Source organism: Hordeum vulgare, chromosome 5H, assembly GCF_904849725.1.
Source record: "Hordeum vulgare subsp. vulgare chromosome 5H, MorexV3_pseudomolecules_assembly, whole genome shotgun sequence".
In the NCBI taxonomy this organism is placed as follows: Eukaryota; Viridiplantae; Streptophyta; class Magnoliopsida; order Poales; family Poaceae; genus Hordeum; species Hordeum vulgare.
Genome location: NC_058522.1, coordinates 157,401,926 through 157,423,455, shown reverse-complemented (window position 1 = coordinate 157,423,455; position 21,530 = coordinate 157,401,926). Strand labels below are relative to the sequence as shown.

The 21,530-nt window shown below is 44.4% G+C and overlaps 1 pseudogene; it reads right to left on the bottom strand.

The window, feature by feature from the left end:
• Positions 1 to 19,066: 19,066 nt before the first annotated feature.
• Positions 19,067 to 21,238, bottom strand: LOC123399409 (annotated as a pseudogene).
• Positions 21,239 to 21,530: the final 292 nt, after the last annotated feature.

Sequence of the window (21,530 nt, the reverse complement as noted above, 5' to 3'; positions counted from 1 at the left end):
TTGTTGGGGGAAATAAGATACGTAGAAGAAGAAAGAGAAGAAGCAAGAAGAGAAGAAGAAGGCGAAGAAAAAGAAGAATGAGGAGGAGGGGGAAAAGGAGAAGGAGAAGGAAGAGGAGAATAAGAAGAAAAGAAGACGGAGAAAAAGAAGGAAAAGAAGTAGGAGAGAATAAGAAGGAGGGCTCCTTCTCCTTCTTCTCCTTCTCCTTCTTCTTCTCTTCTTCTTCTCTTCTTCTTCTTCTTCCTTCTTTTCATTTTTCCTCTTGCTTCTCCTCTTGTCCTATTCCTCGAGCTAAATTAGCTAATTATGCCTTTCTGGAGCTAATTATGCATTTTTGGAGTTAATTATGTCATTTAGGTGGAAGCCAAGCTAAGTACAGGCCATTCTAGAGCTAACTTGGGTAAAATATGTCATTTTGGAGACAACTATGATTATTAAGGCATTTTGGATCGAAATTGGCTAATTACGTCATTTGGGAGGTGGAGGAGGAGCAGGAGAAGAAGGAGAAGGAGACCACTATGGACCTAACTTGGGTTAAATATGTCATTTTGGAGCTAATTATGTCATTTTGGAGGATAATTAGGTAAGTATACGTCATTTTTTATTAAATAGGCCATTATGAGCTTATTATGTCATTTTGGAGCTAAATTAGTCATTTTAATGAGATAACCAAAGTTCTTATGATGTTTTTACCTAACTAAGCCAATTATGTCATTTTGGAGGATAATTAGCTAAGGATGTCTATGTTGGGGAAAATAAGCTATGTAGAAGAAGAATGAGAAGAAGCAAGAATAGAAGAAGGAGAAGAAAAAGAAGACGAAGGAGGAGGAAGAGGAGAAGGATAAGGAGAACGATAAGGAGAAGTAAGAGGAGAAGAAGAAGAAAAGCGGTAGGATAAAAAGAAGGAAAAGAAGGAGGAGAGAAGAAGAAGGAGGACTAGCTCCTTCTCCTTCTTCTCCTTATCCTTCTTCTCTTCTCCTTCTCTTCTTCTTCTTCTTCCTTCTTTTCATTTTTCCTCTTTCTTCTCGTCTTGTCCTCTTCTTCGAGCTAAATTAGCTAATTATGCACTTTTGGAGCTAACTATGTTATTTTGGAGGATAATTAGGTAAGTATAGGTCATTTTTTTATTAAATAGGTCATTATCAGCTTATTATGTCATTTTGGAGCTAAATTTGTCATTTTAATGAGCTAACCAATGTTCTTATGATGTTTTTACCTAACTAAGCTAATTATGTTATTTTGGAGTTTAATTAGCTAAGTATGTCTATGTTGGGGAAAATAAGATACGTAGAAGAAGAAAGAGAAGAAGCAAGAAGAGAAGAAGAAGGCGAAGAAAAAGAAGAAGGAGGAGGAGGGGGATAAGGAGAAGGAGAAGGAAGAGGAGAATAAGAAGAAAAGAAGAAGGAGAAGAAGAAGGAGGGCTCCTTCTCCTTCTTCTCCTTCTCCTTCTTCTTCTCTTCTTCTTCTTCTTCCTTCTTTTCATTTTTCCTCTTTCTTCTCCTCTTGTCCTATTCCTCGAGCTAAATTAGCTAATTATGCCTTTTTGGAGCTAATTATGCCTTTTTGGAGCTAATTATGTCATTTAGGTGGAAGACAACCTAAGTATAGGCCATTCTAGAGCTAACTTGGGTAAAATATGTCATTTTGGAGACAACTATGATTATTAAGGCATTTTGGATCTAAATTGGCTAATTACGTCATTTGGGAGGTGGAGAAGGAGCAGGAGGAGAAGGAGAAGGAGACCACTATGGAGCTAACTTGGGTTAAATATGTCATTTTGGAGCTAATTATGTCATTTTGGAGGATAATTAGGTAAGTATAGGTCATTTTTTATTAAATAGGCCATTATGAGCTTATTATATCATTTTGGAGCTAAATTAGTCATTTTAATGAGATAACCAAAGTTCTTATGATGTTTTTACCTAACTAAGATAATTATGTAATTTTGGAGGATAATTAGCTAAGTATGTCTATGTTGAGGAAAATAAGCTACGTAGAAGAAGAAAGAGAAGAAGAAGAGAAAAAAAAAGAAGAATGAGGAGGAGGAGAAGGAGAAGGAAGAGGAGAAGAAGAAAAAAAGAAGAAGGAGAAGAAGGAAAAGAAGGAGGAGAGAAGAAGAAGGAGGGCTCCTTCTCCTTCTTCTCCTTCTCCATCTTCTCTTATCCTTCTCTTCTTCTTCTTCTTCCTTCTTTTCATTTTTCCTCTTTCTTCTCGTCTTGTCCTCTTCTTCGAGCTAAATTAGCTAATTATGCCTTTATGGAGCTAATTATGTGATTTTGGAGGATAATTAGGTAAGTATAGGTCATTTTTTATTAAATAGGTCATTATCAGCTTATTATGTCATTTTGGAGCTAAATTCGTCATTTTAATGAGCTAACCAAGGTTCTTACGATGTTTTTACCTAACTAAGCTAATTATGTCATTTTGGAGTTTAATTTGCTAAGTATGTCTTTGTTGGGGGAAATAAGATACGTAGAAGAAGAAAGAGAAGAAGCAAGAAGAGAAGAAGAAGGCGAAGAAAAAGAAGAATGAGGAGGAGGGGGAAAAGGAGAAGGAGAAGGAAGAGGAGAATAAGAAGAAAAGAAGACGGAGAAAAAGAAGGAAAAGAAGTAGGAGAGAATAAGAAGGAGGGCTCCTTCTCCTTCTTCTCCTTCTCCTTCTTCTTCTCTTCTTCTTCTCTTCTTCTTCTTCTTCCTTCTTTTCATTTTTCCTCTTGCTTCTCCTCTTGTCCTATTCCTCGAGCTAAATTAGCTAATTATGCCTTTCTGGAGCTAATTATGCATTTTTGGAGTTAATTATGTCATTTAGGTGGAAGCCAAGCTAAGTACAAGCCATTCTAGAGCTAACTTGGGTAAAATATGTCATTTTGGAGACAACTATGATTATTAAGGCATTTTGGATCGAAATTGGCTAATTACGTCATTTGGGAGGTGGAGGAGGAGCAGGAGAAGAAGGAGAAGGAGACCACTATGGAGCTAACTTGGGTTAAATATGTCATTTTGGAGCTAATTATGTCATTTTGGAGGATAATTAGGTAAGTATACGTCATTTTTTACTAAATAGGCCATTATGAGCTTATTATGTCATTTTGGAGCTAAATTAGTCATTTTAATGAGATAACCAAAGTTCTTATGATGTTTTTACCTAACTAAGCCAATTATGTCATTTTGGAGGATAATTAGCTAAGGATGTCTATGTTGGGGAAAATAAGCTATGTAGAAGAAGAATGAGAAGAAGCAAGAATAGAAGAAGGAGAAGAAAAAGAAGACGAAGGAGGAGGAAGAGGAGAAGGATAAGGAGAACGATAAGGAGAAGTAAGAGGAGAAGAAGAAGAAAAGCGGTAGGATAAAAAGAAGGAAAAGAAGGAGGAGAGAAGAAGAAGGAGGACTAGCTCCTTCTCCTTCTTCTCCTTATCCTTCTTCTCTTCTCCTTCTCTTCTTCTTCTTCTTCCTTCTTTTCATTTTTCCTCTTTCTTCTCGTCTTGTCCTCTTCTTCGAGCTAAATTAGCTAATTATGCACTTTTGGAGCTAACTATGTTATTTTGGAGGATAATTAGGTAAGTATAGGTCATTTTTTTATTAAATAGGTCATTATCAGCTTATTATGTCATTTTGGAGCTAAATTTGTCATTTTAATGAGCTAACCAATGTTCTTATGATGTTTTTACCTAACTAAGCTAATTATGTTATTTTGGAGTTTAATTAGCTAAGTATGTCTATGTTGGGGAAAATAAGATACGTAGAAGAAGAAAGAGAAGAAGCAAGAAGAGAAGAAGAAGGCGAAGAAAAAGAAGAAGGAGGAGGAGGGGGATAAGGAGAAGGAGAAGGAAGAGGAGAATAAGAAGAAAAGAAGAAGGAGAAGAAGAAGGAGGGCTCCTTCTCCTTCTTCTCCTTCTCCTTCTTCTTCTCTTCTTCTTCTTCTTCCTTCTTTTCATTTTTCCTCTTTCTTCTCCTCTTGTCCTATTCCTCGAGCTAAATTAGCTAATTATGCCTTTTTGGAGCTAATTATGCCTTTTTGGAGCTAATTATGTCATTTAGGTGGAAGACAACCTAAGTATAGGCCATTCTAGAGCTAACTTGGGTAAAATATGTCATTTTGGAGACAACTATGATTATTAAGGCATTTTGGATCTAAATTGGCTAATTACGTCATTTGGGAGGTGGAGAAGGAGCAGGAGGAGAAGGAGAAGGAGACCACTATGGAGCTAACTTGGGTTAAATATGTCATTTTGGAGCTAATTATGTCATTTTGGAGGATAATTAGGTAAGTATAGGTCATTTTTTATTAAATAGGCCATTATGAGCTTATTATATCATTTTGTAGCTAAATTAGTCATTTTAATGAGATAACCAAAGTTCTTATGATGTTTTTACCTAACTAAGCTAATTATGTCATTTTGGAGAATAATTAGCTAAGTATGTCTATGTTGGGGAAAATAAGCTATGTAGAAGAAGAAAGAGAAGAAGCAAGAATAGAAGAAGAAGGAAAAGAAAAAGAAGAAGAAGGAGGAGGAGGAGGAGGAGAAGAAGGATAAGGAGAACGAGAAGGAGAAGTAAGAGGAGAAGAAGAAGAAAAGAAGTAGGAGAAAAAGAAGGAAAAGAAGGAGGAGAGAAGAAGAAGGAGGACTAGCTCCTTCTCCTTCTTCTCCTTCTCTTTCTTCTTCTCTTCTTCTTCTCTTCTTCTTCTTCTTCCTTCTTTTCATTTTTCCTCTTTCTTCTCCTCTTGTCCTCTTCTTCGAGCTAAATTAGCTAATTATGCCTTTTTGGAGCTAATTATGTCATTTTGGAGGATAATTAGGTAAGTATAGGTCATTTTTTATTAAATAGACCATTATGAGCTTATTATGTCATTTTGGAGCTAAATTAGTCATTTTAATGAGCTAACCAATGTTCTTATGATGTTTTGACCTAACTAAGCTAATTATTTCATTTTGGAGGATAATTAGCTAAGTATGTCTATGGTGGGGAAAATAAGCTATGTAGAATAAGAAAGAGAAGAAGCAAGAAGAGAAGTAGAAGAAAAAGGAGGAGCAGGAGGAGGAGGAGAAGGAGAAGGAGAAGGAAGAGGAGAAGAAGAAGAAAAGAAGAAGGAGAAGAAGAAGGAAAAGAAGGAGGAGAGAAGAAGAAGGAGGGCTAGCTCCTTATCCTTCTTCTTCTCTTCTTCTTCTCTTCTTTTTCTTCTTCCTTCTTTTCATTTTCCTCTTTCTTCTCCTCTTGTCCTCTTCCTCGAGCTAAATTAGCTAATTATGCCTTTTTGGAGCTAATTATGTCATTTTGGAGGATAATTAGGTAAGTATAGGTCATTTTTTATTAAATATGCCATTATGAGCTTATTATGTCATTTTGGAGCTAAATTAGTCATTTTAATGAGCTAACCCAGGTTCTTATGATGATTTTACCTAACTAAGCTAATTATGTCATTTTGGAGGATAATTAGCTAAGTATGTCTATGTTGGCGAAAATAAACTACATAGAAGAAGAAAGAGAAGAAGCAAGAAGAGAAGAAGAAGACGAAGAAAAAGAAGAAGAAGGAGGAGGAGGAGGAGAAGGAAGAGGAGAATAAGAAGAAAGGAAGAAGGAGAAGAAGAAGGAAAAGAAGGAGGAGAGAAGAAGAAGGAGGGCTAGATCCTTCTCCTTCTTCTCCTTCTCCTTCTTCTTCTATTCTTCTTCTCTTCTTCTTCTTCCTTCTTTTCATTTATCCTCTTTCTTCTCCTCTTGTCCTCTTCTTCGAGCTAAATTATCTAATTATGCCTTTGTGGAGCTAATTATGTTATTTTGGAGGATAACATACCATTATCGTCATCACGGCGGTGAAGCACGGTGGCTCTGGCTTGTTTCACCTGGAGAAGGCTACCCTGGAGAAGGCTCCACTGTAGAAGGGCCGTGCGATGCGTTTCCGGAGATATTCTGGACTAAACATCATTTGCAATGTGTTTTTAGCATGATGACACTCTTAGGATCACTACATTGAAATTAAGCTCACTGTCCCCGCCATGTTAATGACTGGCATCGCGGGAGGGACTTGGCCAGTCTTCTCGCACATAGACTGTACATTTGGTTTCGACAAGTCAAAAAATTTAGTTATTAATGAAACGGAAATTAAAATGCAAGATTTGAAATAATATGAAGAAGAAAATTACCACGAAGAGCTCGTATATGGCCCTGTTAGACGCATCATTCCGTGCCCTCTCCGCCTCCACCAATGCAGTCGCCCTCTCCTCCAACTCCTTCATCTCCTTATCCTTCTCCACCAAAACGGCCTGCATTGCCTCTCTCTCTTTCAGAATAGCAGCCTGCAACACAACCCATTGTTAGCATTGTAATCATATTGGTTCCAACGCACAACAGAATGCGGAAAGATAGTTGAGTCCATTAAACTAACCTCGATGGCGAGCTCGACTCACCGTGGACGAGGTGTTATCTCGGGACAGGAGATCGTTTGGCGTGCCTTTATCTGTCCGAGAGTGCTAGGACACCGTATAAGGCCGTCTCCAGTGCCTCCCGTTGCCAGCTATCATCACCAGCTCTGGATCAATAGGCCCCTCGCTCGGGTTAAAGTCCTCCCCTTTCCTCGCCTTCTCGTGATCTCTGTACTTCACGAGTTTGTGGTGGGAGGAGATGTTGGGGAAGTTTTCTGGATGCTCGAGGTCAGACTGAGAGAATGCCTTGACCTTCTTGTACGAGGCAGTATGGGCCATCGCATACAGGTCGTACATGTGTGGCACCTCCGTCTTATTGTGACGCGCCTAAAAGAGTGAGAGAGGAAAATTGTATTAGTAAAGGGCTCAAGATAGCATTAAGAATGAATTGCATGAGGCATGAAGTAAACCACATACCCAGTTCTCGCCAAATTGGATTAAGTTGACGCTCCCTTGATGGTGTGGCACACCAACCATTTTGCCACGCCTCTCCTTGGCGTTGTTGTGGCAGGCCTCCCACGTTTCGGAGCACCACTGATCCACCAAGGCCTCCGAACAATCCATCTTATCCACACACCATCTCGGGGGCACCTAAGTTAATAAAGAGAAATTTGAGCGCGTAAGAACCAAATCAAGGAAACTAACTACAAAGCCTTAATAATATGTAATTACCTTCTTGTAATGCTCCTTCTCCATCTTAGAATCGCGGCACTTCGCCTTGTCCTTCCTAATACGCCACGAGGCATAGTAGTCTCAAACAACCTGCACCCGAGCCTCGTGCTGAAAGTTTTGAAGTAGGCGGCAACATTCGTTTTCGATAACCTTTGTCGTGTCCTCCTCGTATCCCTCCTCACACCTGTAGTAGGTCTGCAAACGAGACAACACCGGTTATTACAATAACTAGCTACGATTGATTTATAATTGTGTAAAGGAGAAATTACCCAGAACTGTCGGATCACCATGTCGGCCCTCGTGTGGTACAAAAGACCATCGATCTCCACCTCCGGCGGGGCCGGGGCACCCAAGTAGTGCTCTGAGGTCATTCCTACCCCTCGCTCCCGACCGGGCAACGTAACAAACCCCGGGAAGTTTTTACGACAAAGCACACCAAGGACGTTGTTGGGCTTGCAGACACCCTTGGCAACAATCCAACCCCTGCAGTATGACTAATTAAAGCCAAAACATTAGATATTTGAGAAAACATGAAGGCAAAAGGTTCAATAAGAGTAAATTAACTTACTTGTCCCCATTTGGCTTAATCGACCACCTCTGATCGCTGGTCGTCGGCATGAGCGGGAGCCCCAAACTACCACGCTGGTAGACGGTAGCCCCCTCACCCAGCTACTCGTTGCTATCAGCATGGCCACTTGGCTCAGCCCAGGTATCCCACTGGGTCTCTTGGGACGTACCCTCATCCCTGCTTTGCTCCAGTATCGCCTGGAACGAAGCCTCTGGGACACGAGTCTCGTGGTTCGAAGGCTCGTCGACCTGAGGCTCGTCGACCTGAGGCTCGTGAACCGGAGACAATGTAGCATCCACCTCAGACAAGTCCAGCCTAGAAGTCATGTGCTCAGGTGAATCAGCTGTAGCGGCGAGGAAGGCGTGGCAGCCACCACCCTACCTCTCCCGCGGCCACGTGTACCTTTAGTACAACATAAATACCAACATGAGTAATAAAATGTATATAAATACCAACATGCCTACAACATAAATACCAACATGAGTACAACATAAATACCAACATGAGTAATACCTTTAGTACCTCTCGGCTTCGCGGGAGGGTGGACCTCCTCTCATGGGGGCCGCAAGAGTCGAAGAAGCGGCCACTCCATGCAGAGTAGAGAGCAACGCTCTCCGAAGAGGCGAGGTAGGAATGGAAGTACCCATCGCACCACCAGCCGACGAAGAAGGAGCCGCGGAGTGCTTTCGACCCTTCCCACCATCTTTCAACACGTGTCATGACAAAGAGTAAATGAAATTAGTAAAACATAAATACCAACATGAGTAATATAATGTATATAATTTAAGTGTATCATCGTCATAAATACCGACATGACATATAAAAATTGAATACGTAACATGAACTCAAAATTTACATATAGTAATAGTTGAATACCTAACATGAACTAATAACAATCGTGCTCGTCTATATATGCTTCGGGGTGAATAAATGCATCATGATCATCACTATCATCAATAAATGAATCATCATCATCACTGTTAGGAAGAACATGTGGAATGACACCATTATGTAATCGGTCAAGAAGTGACAGGTCATCCGTAGTAGTAACCTCTTCTTCTTCCGGCTCTTCCTGTTCGGGCTCACGGGTTAAGACGGATTCACTGTCGCTCTCTACTTCAATTATCTAGACTGAAGTAGAGTGGTTCTTGAAACATTTCTTGGACATACGTGTTTCTTGGAAGAATTCTCCTTCATATATGTCTGGGTTAATGTGAGGTTCATAATCCTCTTCATTGAGGGTAGGTGGTCTAAAATGTGTTGGCACTTCATAAACGACATCCCAACCTTTGAGATTTGGATCAGTTTGTCAGGCCCACGGTAGATAGAAAACTTGTGTCGCTTGTTGAGCCGTAATATAGACATCGGGACCCTCTAAGTGGGTGTTTTGGTTGATTTGAACTAGTCCTATATGTTCATAAGTCCTTCTAGTCTCCCTCGTCTCAAACCAATAACATTTGAAGACTACGACGGTCGGTGGGTTTTCACCATAGAATAGAAGTTCATAAATTGCTTCAACTCTTCCATAATACTCGGTGCCTCCTTCGCCGATAGCAGAGATAGAACAATTTGTAGTCTTTAGGTCGGTCATAGATAGCTCTTTGCCAAAGGTACGAAAGTGATACCCGTTGATGTTGTATTTGTCAAATGAACGGACCTTATAGTCAAAACCATTAACGACTTGTCTCAACTCGGCGTCCATAATCTCTGCATCAGCCTACAAGTTTAATATGAAAGAATGCATGCATTAGCCGCAAATTAGACCAAGAAATAAAATGGGCCATTAATGGTAATTAATTACCCTTTGTTTGAACCAAGAGATGAAACCGGGATAGTCGCCTCCATGCTTTGCGAGAAGCTCATACTCTTCGACGGAATCGATGACCGCTCCATCCGAGAACTTACTCGATGTACGGCCACACTTCTGTAAGGTTGGTGAAGATATACGGTGAAATGGTCCGCCATTCTTCAACATCCAATGATTTCCATTTCGAAGCACCGGATGGTGGGAGCTTCCCTTTGAATAGGCTGAGGTTGGATCGACCTTTTTTTGGATCACCATCATTATACCGAGGCTTCGGGTTATGCAAATGACGAATTTTGACTTTGTAGTGTGTTGTCACGAAGTTTGCCACCTCCTTAGTAATGAATGCCTCGTCCATCGATGCTTCAATTCTACGCTTATTTTTACACTGAGCTCGAAGCGTCTTCTGCATCCTCTTAGTTGAGTAGCACCATCGATTTTGAACGCCCCCCCCCCCAATCTTGCCTCGGCCGGGAGATGCAAAATCAAATGCTGCATTGGATTAAAGAAGCCCGGTGGAAAGATCTTTTCTAATTTGCAGATCAACTCCGCCGCCAACTCTTCCATTTCATTTAGCACGCCAGGCAATAGTTCTTTTGCACAAAGAGAACGGAAGAAATAGCTTAGCTCTGCCAGTACTAGCCATTCATCCTTAGGGATAAAGCCACACAACATCACCGGCATTACCCGCTCAATCCATATGTGCCAAACATGACTCTTGAGATCAAATATTTTCAATTTCTCAAGGCTCGCTCCCCTCTTTAGATTCGCAGCATACCCATCGGGGAACATCTACTGCATTTTCACCCATAATGGAATTTCCCTCATACACTACTAGAATTCAGTATTTTGCCGTGTGCCAAATCTTTGCCATCCGCTGGGTGAGGGGAAAGAGTGTCTTTGCCGTCAGCTGAAACAAAGCTGACTACAAAGAATTGGCTGATGGCATAGAAGGTATGTGCCATGAGCCACTTCTTTGCTGTCAGCCACAAACGGCAAAGGGCCGCACAGCAAACGGCAAAGCTGTAGGGGGGGCACCTGACCGCGGGAACATTAGGTCAAACTGGAGTTTTTTCCCGTCTTCTAGCGGACGGCAAAGAGGCCAGAGGCAGACGAATAAGAGTCTAGACTCTTTGCCGTCCGCCAGCACATGCCAAAGCCCTAACGTCTACTAATGGCCGTCCCGCCCCCACCCTGGCCTCTCTCTCTCTCTCTCTCTCTCTCTCTCTCTCACTCACTCACCCCGACGCCCACCGCCGCCACCACTTCCCCCGCAGTCGCACTGGCCCCCACCGCCACCACCACTGCCCCCCACCGCCGCCACTACTACCCCCCGCGCCGCACTGCCCCCACCGCGGCCACCACTTCCCCCCACCGCTGCCCCCCCCCCCCCGCCACCGCACTGCACCCCACCGCCGCCACCACTACCCCCCGCCGCCACCACTGCCCCCCGCCGCCGCACTGCCCCCCGCCGCCACCACCACTGCCCCCCACCGCCGCCACCACTGCCCCCCACGCCGCACTGCCCCGCACCGCCGCCACCACTGCCCCCCACCACCGCCACCACTGCCCCCCCCCCCCGCCGCACTGCACCCCACCGCCGCCACCACTGCCCCCCGCTGCCACCATGACCCCCCGCCGCCGCACTGCCACCGTTGATGCCTCACTGCCCCGTCGCGCCCGTCCTCCTCGCCGTCCCGATGGCCCAGCCGCCCCCGCCGGTGAGTCCGCCCATTTTTATTTTGTTTTTCCTTATTTTTATTTATGTTAGATTAGTTAGGTCAGTTTTTTAGTTTATTAGGTTAGTTAGGCTAGTTAGTTAGCTTGTTAAATTAGTTAGTTAATTAGTTAGCTTGGTTAGTTAGGTGGAGGAGGAGAAGAGGAGAAGAGGAGGAGGAGGAGGATGAGAAGAAGAAGAGGAGGAGAAGAGGAGAAGAAAGAGGAAAAATGAAAAGAAGGAAGAAGAAGAAGAAGAAGAAGAAGAAGAAGAAGAAGAAGAGGAGAAGAAAAAAAATAAGAAGGAGAAGAAGAAGAAAAAGAAGAAGAAGAAGAGAAGAAAAAAATAAGAAGGAGAAGAAGTAAAGAAGAAGAGAAGAAGAAGAGAAGAAGAGAATAAGAAAAAAATAAGAAGGAGAAGAAGAGAAAAAAGAAAAAGAAGTAGAAGAAGAGGATAAAGAAAAATAGAAATAGAAATAAGAGGAAGATGAAGAAGAACAGGAGAAGAGGAGGAGGAGGAGGAGAAGAAGAAGAAGAAGAATAAGAAGAAGAGGAGGAGAAGAGGAGAAGAAAGAGGAAAAATGAAAAGAAGAAGAAGAGAAGGAGAAGGAGAAGGAGAAGGAGGAGGAGGAGAAGGAGCCCTCCTTCTTCTCCTTCTTCTCCTTATTCTCTCCTCAATCTTGTTTTTTAGCTTGTTTAGCTAATTATCCTCCAAAATGACATAATAAGCTAAAAACCTTGGTTAGCTCATGAATATTATATTCTTAGCTTGTTTTCCTAAAACATGACATAATTAGACATAATTAGAATATTTGTGTTGATCGGGTGGATTTACATGTGATAGTTGTCTCGTCGCTGTGAGGTCTGCTGTGCGAAGACCTCCCCATGCGTTGTACGAGCTCCGCCCCTGCATTCGTGGGTCAGTACAAATTTCATCTCCTCCTCGCCCCTTCATTTACTGTGGCTCGATTTCCGGATGAAACTTTCTAGATTTAGGTAATTAAATTAATTTATCTGTATGCGTGACCAGTATGCTTCTCCCGTTCGAAAGGGCGACATCTATAAATATGCATGTCTTTGCATACTTATAACCGCCATCCTTTCGAATTGTCCAACATTATCCATGGATAGCCCGAGTATGTGTAGATTGGGTTCTTTTTCCCGTATGTTGTGCTCTGGATCCGATGCGGAATTTCGTCAGTGCCTCCCTGTTGTTCTCCGGATGCACATCCTCTCTGTTTATTGCGGAGACGTGTATTAGGAGAACAGCGGGGAGATGCTGCCGAAATTTTGCGGTGGATCCGGAGCAGAGCATGGGAAAACCAATCTACACATACTCGGGTGGGATTAGGACCTATCTTTACCTATTAGCGTGTAGTTTGCCTGGACGTAATAAAAATGGCAAACCTGATTAACCGATGAATATAAATGCTAAATTATATATAAATATATTTCTTATGTCTTTAGTAGCTAGGGAAGATGAGTGACCGTGCGTGGATGTATACCGGTCACCCTAGTCAGAAAGAGATAACGAAAGAATGGTTTGTAAAAACAAAGGAATTTGTGAAAGCCGCATTCGCAAATGGCCAGGAAAGAAAGTATTGCCCCTGTCCTGGATGCGAGAACTATAAAAAGACGACAGAGGCTGTAATGATTCAACACCTGCAGAGGAGGGGTTTTAAGCCTAATTATACGGTGTGGACATTTCATGGTGAGTCTATACAACGCACAAGAGCTGAGGTGGTCCGTCGTCGCACCGACGAGCATGGTACCGGGATCGAAGACATGGTGCAAGACTTTGATGATGCTCGGGATTCGGAAGATGAGATGGAGGAATCTGCAAAGGCCTTTTATGAAATGTTCGAGTCTTGAAAATGTCCTCTCCGTGGGCACACTGAGCTCTTTTAGTTGGATGCAATTGCACAAGTAATGGCTCTGAAGGCTCAGTTCAACTTGGGAAGAGAATGCTACGACGCGATGATGACACTATTTGGATGCTTCCTACCAAAAGGCCATGTCATGCCTGCAAACCTGTACCAGTCGGACAAAATACTTCGTGTACTTAAGATGCCCTACGAGAAGATAGATGCATGTGAGAAAGGATGTGTCTTATTTAGGAAGGAGTATGCACACTTGGACTATTGTCCCAATTGGGAGTCTTGCAGGTATCTTGTCGTAGACAAAGGTATGGGTCAGAACAGGCAGACCAAAATTGCAGTTAGTGTTCTTCGGTATATGCCAATCGTATGTCACACCCTGTTTTTGGCTTCCCTAACTAATTAACTTATTTCAAAATTTAGGACCAACTAAAATTTTTGGGAATGCTTGTGATGCTTGGAGTGACTATTGTCTGCCTGTTTGTTTTAATTGCATGTGATTGATCCCCATTAATTATTGCCATCCCCTAATCACCTCCTCACTCCATGATCTCCTGCCTAATGATCATACCATGTGTTTAGGACAAATATCTATTTTTACCAAATACTATTTTCACCAAAAAACTTTTCTTTGAATTAAACTTTCAAACCCCTGAGATGAGGTTTGTACTACAAGTCCTCAAATTAGGGAGTTTCTTTTGCACCAATTGTTTTATTGAAAACCATTATCAAAATGACTTTCAAAAACCACCATATTATTATTTTAAAAGTTATTTTATGATTTTATTTAAAAGCCCTTCTGTGAGGCCAGAAATGGTCTCCTATGAAGGAAAGTTGTTTTTATTGCCTTCAAAATATTTCAGAAAATTTAGGGAAACTCAGTGGATATATTTATTCCATATTTCTGAGTTTAAACACATGGTCATGTTCAAAATATTGGGCAAACCCCTCCAAAACCATTCATGCCTATTTCAAGCTTTTGGAATATTTCTATAAGAAATATTCTCAATAAATTCCAGTAAAATTCTAGCATGTCATTTATGATATTCTTGATGATCTTGCCAAGTTTCATTTCAATCCAAGTTGATTTGACTCCCCTAATCACTCTAAAACCCTATCTGTCCAGAATCAAATTTGAGCAACTCTACATTGTGAAGTGTCTCCAATTGTGCTCAAATTTGGTGGACATGTTCCAGTACTCCAATGAGGCATCCACACCAAGTGGTACACCAAGGAGAATAGAGGAACTTGTCCTAAAACCCTCAAAGCCCTCTCTGTTGATTTCTGACTTTGGTAAACTTTACATTATAAAGTTTCTCCAATTATCCTCAAACTTTTTGTGCATGCCTTAATGCTCAAATAATTCCCCTACACCAAATATTGGATTTGTGGGAATTCATTTAAATAGGGTTCTAAGCAGAAACCCATTTCTGCCCATTTCTAGGGTTTTTCAAGTCTACATTGGAAAACTCCTCCAGCAAATCCCAAATTTGGTGTGCAAGCCTATTTTCATATATTATTTGACCCCGTTAAGTTTCATAGCCATTAGAATTCATCTGATAGCCTAACCACAGATCAAACACCTTGTGTTCACTCACTAATTTGGCTTGTTTTGCCCCTTCTACTTTCACTACTGGAATTGAGAAATTTGCCGTCTGCCATGCCTTTGCCGTCTGCTGACGCATGGCAAAGATCCTCTTTGCCGTCAGCTGGTACAAAGTAGACGACAAAGAGGTTGCTGATGGCAAAGGTTTTATTTGCCGTCGGCCACCTCTTTGCCGTCTGCTGACGCATGGCAAAGGCCCAAGAGGCGGACGACAAAGAGCACGCACACGGCAAAGGGGCGCCACTCTAATGGCCGAAGCCCGCCCCACCCCACCCACCCCTTTGCCGTCTGCCTCCCAGCTTCTGCACAGGGCAAAGGGGCGCTCCCCCTAACGGCACCCAGCCCCCACCCCCGCTCCCCTAACGGCACACTCCACCCCCGCTCCCCTCGATCTCCTGCCTCTCTCGCGCGCGCCCCTGCCCACTCCAGCGCCGCCGCCACCACCACCTGAGCTGCTCCGGCCCACCGCCGCCGCCCACAACCGGAGCTCCCCGCTCCCCTCCTCCCCGCGTCCCTCCTCCCTGCGGCCCTCCTCCTCGCGCTCTACCCACCCAAGCGCCGCCACCACAACCACTGGAACCGCTCCGGCCCACCACCGCCACCCATGGCCGAAGATCGCCCTCCCCTCCTCCCCGCGCACCTCCTCCCCATGCCCCTCCTCCCCGCCGCCCAGGGCCGGAGCTCGCCCTCCCCTCCTCCCACTGCAGGTAAGTTTTTTTTCTTTTTGTCTTTATTTCCTGTTTTTTCTTTTAAATTAGATAGTTAATTTAAATAGTTAGTTTATTTTCTATTTTTCTGTTAAATTGGATAGTTAGTTTTTTTCCGTTTTTATGTGAAATTAGATAGTTAGTTTATTAGGTAGAAAAAGTAGATAGAGAAGAAAAAAATCGTTGACATATTTGATAGTCCACTGTTGAAGACCAAGAGCATACAAAAATACAGAAATGGCGTAAACAAATCCTCGACATATTTGATGTTTTGCTAGCTGAGAGAAAAAGTGAAAAGTGGATGAAAAACTGGATGCTCTGGACTTTTTCTTTCATTGCTTGACATTTTTTATTCCGGCATAACTGAAGGTGAGCAAAGACTGGACAAAGACATGAAATTTGGGTTAGTAGACATGGTGCCCTTTCATAATAAAGTTATGTTGGTACCAATAAAAGGTTATTTTGCTATATCCTTTCATGTTAACTCAATGCACGGAGGTCTGAATGTCCACAACAAGATAAGTGCATATATTGTCATGTTTTTCCATGTACGTGTTATCCTCAGTAGCACGGATGTTTTTATAATCTGGTATTAAAAAACTTATCTATGTTATGGATCAGTAACACAGAATATTGAGATATTTGTGCTCTATATATACATGATAAGCCTGTTGTACGTGGACTTTGTTCCATTTTGAGGACATAACCCGCTTAGATGTGAACTTTGATGCAGTCAGTTGATATTGAACATAAATTTTAGCATAAGGCTAAGTAAACAGAAATATTCTAATACCAGCTCGCTCTCAAGCCTGTTGACGCCCTTATTTCTTGGTAACAAAAAAAATAACATAGACGTACACATAGGCATCTTAACAGGCGCGGCGTGCCGCCGCGCTTCCGCCTACTAGTAATAATATGATGATCAAGAAGAAGAAGAAGAAGAGGAGAGAGGAGAAGAAGAAAGAAAAGGACCCCGACCCCCGGCCCATGACCCCCGACGCCCGATGCCACCAACCCCCGACCCTTGACCCCCGACCTCCGACGCCACTGAGACCCGACTCCCGACCCCCGACGCCCGACACCACTGACCCCCGACTCCCGACCCCCGACTCCACTAACCCCAGACCCCCGATGCCCGACGCCATTGACCCTCGACTCTAGAAGCCACTGACCCTCGACCCTCGACCCCCGACGCCCGACGCCACTGACCCTCGACTCCCGACGCCACTGACCCTCGACCCCCGACCCCCGACGCCCCTGACCCTCGACCCCAGACCCCCTACCCCCGACCCCCGACACCATGGACCCCCAACCCCCGACCCCCGACACCTCTTCGGCCTCTTGTTGACCAAAGAGACCCCAACCGCCGACGCCAGTGATCCTCGACCCCCGACAACACTAACCCCTGACCACCGACACAACTAACCCCCGACCGCCGACACCACCGACACCCGACACCACCGACCATCGACGCCACTAAGCCGACGGGGTCATAATTTTGTAAATTATGAGTTAGGTCACATATTTTCCAATTATGTTAATTATAAAAACATCATATTTGTCTTGATCGGGTGAATTTCAATGTGCAGTTGTTCGACGACCTCCACGTGCATTGGACGAGCTCCGCCCTTGCGTTTGTTGGTGAGCACAAATGACTTCTCCTCCTACCCCCTTAATTTGCTCGGTCTCGGTCTTCGTGCCGATGAAACTTGCTAGCTATAGGTTTCTTCAATCATGAGTATGCGTGACCAGTATGCGTCTCCCGTTCGAAAGGGCGACATCTATAAATATGCATGTCCTTGCATATTTGTAACCGCCATCCTTTCGAATTGTCCAACGTTATCCATGGACAACCTGAGTATGTGTAGATTGGGTTCGTTTTCCCGTATGCTGTGCTCTGGATCCGATGCGGAATTTCGTCAGTGCCTCCCTGTTGTTCTCCGCGTACACATCCTCTCTTCTTATTGACGAGACGTGTATCAGGAGAACAGCTGGGAGGTGCTGCCGAAATTTTGCGTCGCATCTGGAGAAGAGCATGGGAAAACGAACCCAGTCTACACATACTCGGGTGGGATTAGGACCTATCTTTACCTATTAGCGTGTAGGTTGCATGGACGTAATAAAACTGACAAACTTGATTAGCGTATGAATACAGATGATGAATTATATATTTATTGCTTGTGCCCCCATAGGTAGCTAGGCAACATGAGTGATCGTGCTTGGATGTACACAGGTTACCCTAGTCAGAAAGACATGACCCATGAATGGTTAACAAAAACCAGGGGGTTTGTGAGAGCCGCATTTGCAAATGGCCAGCATAAAACATGGTGCCCCTGTCCCAACTGCGACAACTGGAAAAAGCAGACAGAGTTTGAGATGGGTAAACACCTGCAGAAGTGGGGTTTTACAGCTAATTATACGGTGTGGACTTTTCATGGTGAGTCTGACCAACGTGCTAGAGCTGAGGTGATTCGTCGTCGCACCGACGAGCATGGTACCGGGATTGAAGACATGGTGCAAGACTTTGATGATGCTCGTGATTCGGACGATGAGATGGAGGAATCTGCAAAGGCCTTCTATGAAATGATGGAGTCTTCAAAACGTCCTCTCCACGAGCAGGAGGTGATTCGTGATAGTGATGATGATGATGCATTTATTGATGATAGTGATGATCATGATGCATTTATTGACCCTGAAGCATATATAGACGAGGATATTGTTATTAGTTCATGTCAGGTATTCAACTATTATACTATATATAAATTTGGAGTTCATGTTAGGTATTCAATTTTTATTAGTCATCTTGGTATTTATGACAATGATACACTTAAATTATATACATTTTATCACTCCTGTTGGTATTTATGTTGTACTAATTTCATTTACACTTTGTCATGACAGGTGTTGAAAGATGGTGGGAAAGGGTCGAAAGCACTCCGCGGCTGCTTCTTCGTCGGCGGGTGATGGGATGGGTGCTTCCATTCCTGCCTCGCCTCTTCGGAGAGTGTTGCTCTCTACTTTGCAAGGAGCGCCCCCCGTGAGAGGAGGTCAACCCCCCGCGAAGCCGAGAGGCACTAAAGGTACACGTTGTATTCATGTTGGTATTTATGTTGTACTCACTAGTAAATGTGTCCGTGTGTTGCTACGGGTGACGATGTAATTAAACGAATCGAACAAATGATGAAGTTAAATGGATGAGTTAGAATGCATGAATAGTATCATGAGGTGACACTAAGATCTGCAAATTTTATTCAATGGGAGAAAAAAAACATTGCTCACCCCTAACCAATATATAAGTGTAGCTGAAGACCTATTTCCTAGGTCCACATTTTTCTATTTGAACACGAAAACCGTGTTGTCACTTATTATTATCCTCTTTTAGATCCTTTTCAATGGTGGCTACCGTGTTCACCTGAACATGGTGAGTCTCAAGGCGATGAAGTCGGCCATGACCATACACATGTCACTGAGTCACGCTAATGCAAGAAATAAAACTCTAAAAAACAATATCATCGAGCTAGAAGTGAGGCCCACCCTTCGCAGTTATCTCCTGCTTGAATGGAATGTAGGTATCAAAGAGTCAGTTGTTGATTGTGATGAGAACCTTTCTTGAGTTAAAATGGGGGACATCATTTACCAGGTGATAAACCGGGTACAGATCCACAATGTTGAAAGTATGTTCTTAGTCGAAACCAAAGTCAGGAAATGAACAAAAATACCTCATCCCTGTCAAAGTTATCTCCACTATGCGATCAAAGAGCACATCTCCTGAGTCAAGTTCAAAGCATATGCATGCAAAGGACCACAGGTTGACAGATGTAGAATACTTGGATCCCAGAAGGACCTCAGGACATCTATATTGCCTTGTTTGGATATCACTTGTGAACTGCTTGTACGTCCAACATGCATTTCCGAAGTCAACCAGCTTGCAGCCTAGTTCAGCTTCCATCGCCATCCTATTCCTAGTCCCTTTGTTGCCCCGCCTATGCCCTCCTCCTCTCTTCCTGTCCCCATCCTAGCTAGGACTGCCCTCATTTGTTGTACTCAGATCTACCTTATCATCTGCTTCGTCTATGTCGGCGAATGCCACTGCCCCATTGCCTTCTGAAGTTGAAGCAACTACATGTTTGGCTTTCTCCCGGATCTTCTTCTGTTGGTTCCTGGTGACGCCACTACTCGTTGATGGTCGAGCAGGAGCCCTTGGAGGTGGCTCGATGGCCCTTGCAGCAGGCGGCACCAGTGGCATACCTGACTTCCGGGGATCGTTTGAGGGGTCAATAGTGGACACGAGGAATATGTTTTCGGGCTTCATGTGAGTGTGGATAATGGAAAGCCCGCGGTGGAGGTAGTCAAGGCCAATGAGCACATGCTGGCATATCTCCTTAACATTGGAAGTGGAATGCCACGATAGTCCGTGTACTTTATTAGGGTGAGCAAGTTATCACCAAGAAACTCAAACACCATGCAGACATGGCTCCCATTGGGGCTTGTGTGCTTGAAGTGGTCAAGAAGCTTAACAACACAACGGGAGTCTTCAAGGTCACCGTCAGCAATCTGCCTCAAGATCTTGATCTCATCCATGGCAGCCTCTGAGTAGTGTTGTGCGCTCTTCTGCACCTCCAGGGCCACATACCTCTGCACAGATAACCAAAAGATTCAGAAACGCTAGACACGAGCAGCCTGAGCCTCTAGGCAAGCGGCGTAAAACATCAAAATATCTCGTGCAGTGCGATAGGATTGACGGATAAAATAGTAATAATGAGAAATTGATTTAGCAGTTCTACATATGAGCTCTGGGACAAAAGAGCGAATAGTTGGTGGGCAGACAAACAGCTGCATCCAGATCAATATTTTTTTCCTACATATCCTCGTCGCGAATCCTAGAGGCAGCGGGGTGATTATAACAGGGTGATTCACGGCGAGGCCAGGGGGTGGTGAGCACGTACGGAGTGGGCGGTGTCCCAGGCGAGCCAGGCGGTGGAGAAGTGGCCCCAACCGAGCTTGGACTGCATGACGTAGGCGCCCTGCTTCAAGTTGTCCCCATGGCGGACGACGTGGTAGCCGTCGCGGCCGTAGTTCTATGTGCCCTCGTCCTCAGAGGTGTAGACGTTGTTGTCCACGTCCCCGTCCCCGTCGGCGGCGGCCGCCGCTTTCGCCTCCTCCTCCGTGCGGTGCCGGCTCTCCGCCTCCTTCGCCCAGCGGCTCACCCGCCGGGGCCTCGACCATCGCGCGGGGGAGGCCCGGATATGGGGCGGTGGCGCGCGGGGACGGAGGTGAGCATTGGAGGAGTTGGGGCCGGCGGCGCACGGCGCCGTGGCAGGGGGCGGTGGCGCTGGAGATGGGAGGTAAGGTCGTGGGTGGTCTGGTGTTTTTTTTCTCCTGCACGTACCGATTCGGCTTCAGTTATCAATTGGATTGCTGGTTAATTTTAGAAAGCACCAAGGACTTTTTTTTAAATCACCGCGGTGGGTTTTCCGACGGAAGCGATAGCCTCTTTATTATTAGGTAAAGATGTTGTATGCATATTGGTATTTATATACATTTTGTTACTCGTGTTGGTATTTATGTTGTACTAAAGGTACACGTGGTCGCGGGAGAGGTAGGGCTACACGGTCTCTGCCACCACCCCAAGCTGATTCAGCTGAGCACAGGACTTCTAGGGTGAATTCGTCTGAGGTGGAGGCTACACGGTCTCCGGTTCACGAGCCTCGGGTCGACGAGCCTTCGACCCACGAGACTCGTGTCCCAGAGGCTTCCTTCCAGGCGACTCCGGAGCAAAGCAGGGATGAGGGTACGTCCCAAGAGACCCAGTGGGATACCTGGCCTGAGCCAAGTGGCCATGCTGGTAGCGACGAGGAGCTGGGTGAGGGGGCTACCGTCTACCAGCGTGGTAGTTCGGGGCTCCCGCTCGTGCCAGCGACCCCCGAGCAGAGGTGGTCGATTAGGCCAAATGGGAACAAGTAAGTTAATTTACTCTTATTTAGCCATTTGCCTTCGCGTTTTCTCAAATATCTAATGTTTTGGCTTTAATTTGTCATACTGTAGGGGTTGGATTATTGCCAAGGGTGTCCGCAAGCCCAACAGCGTCCTTGGTGTTCTTTGCCATCAAAACTTCCCAGGGTTTGTTACGTTGCCCGGTCGGGAGCGAGAGGTAGGAATGAC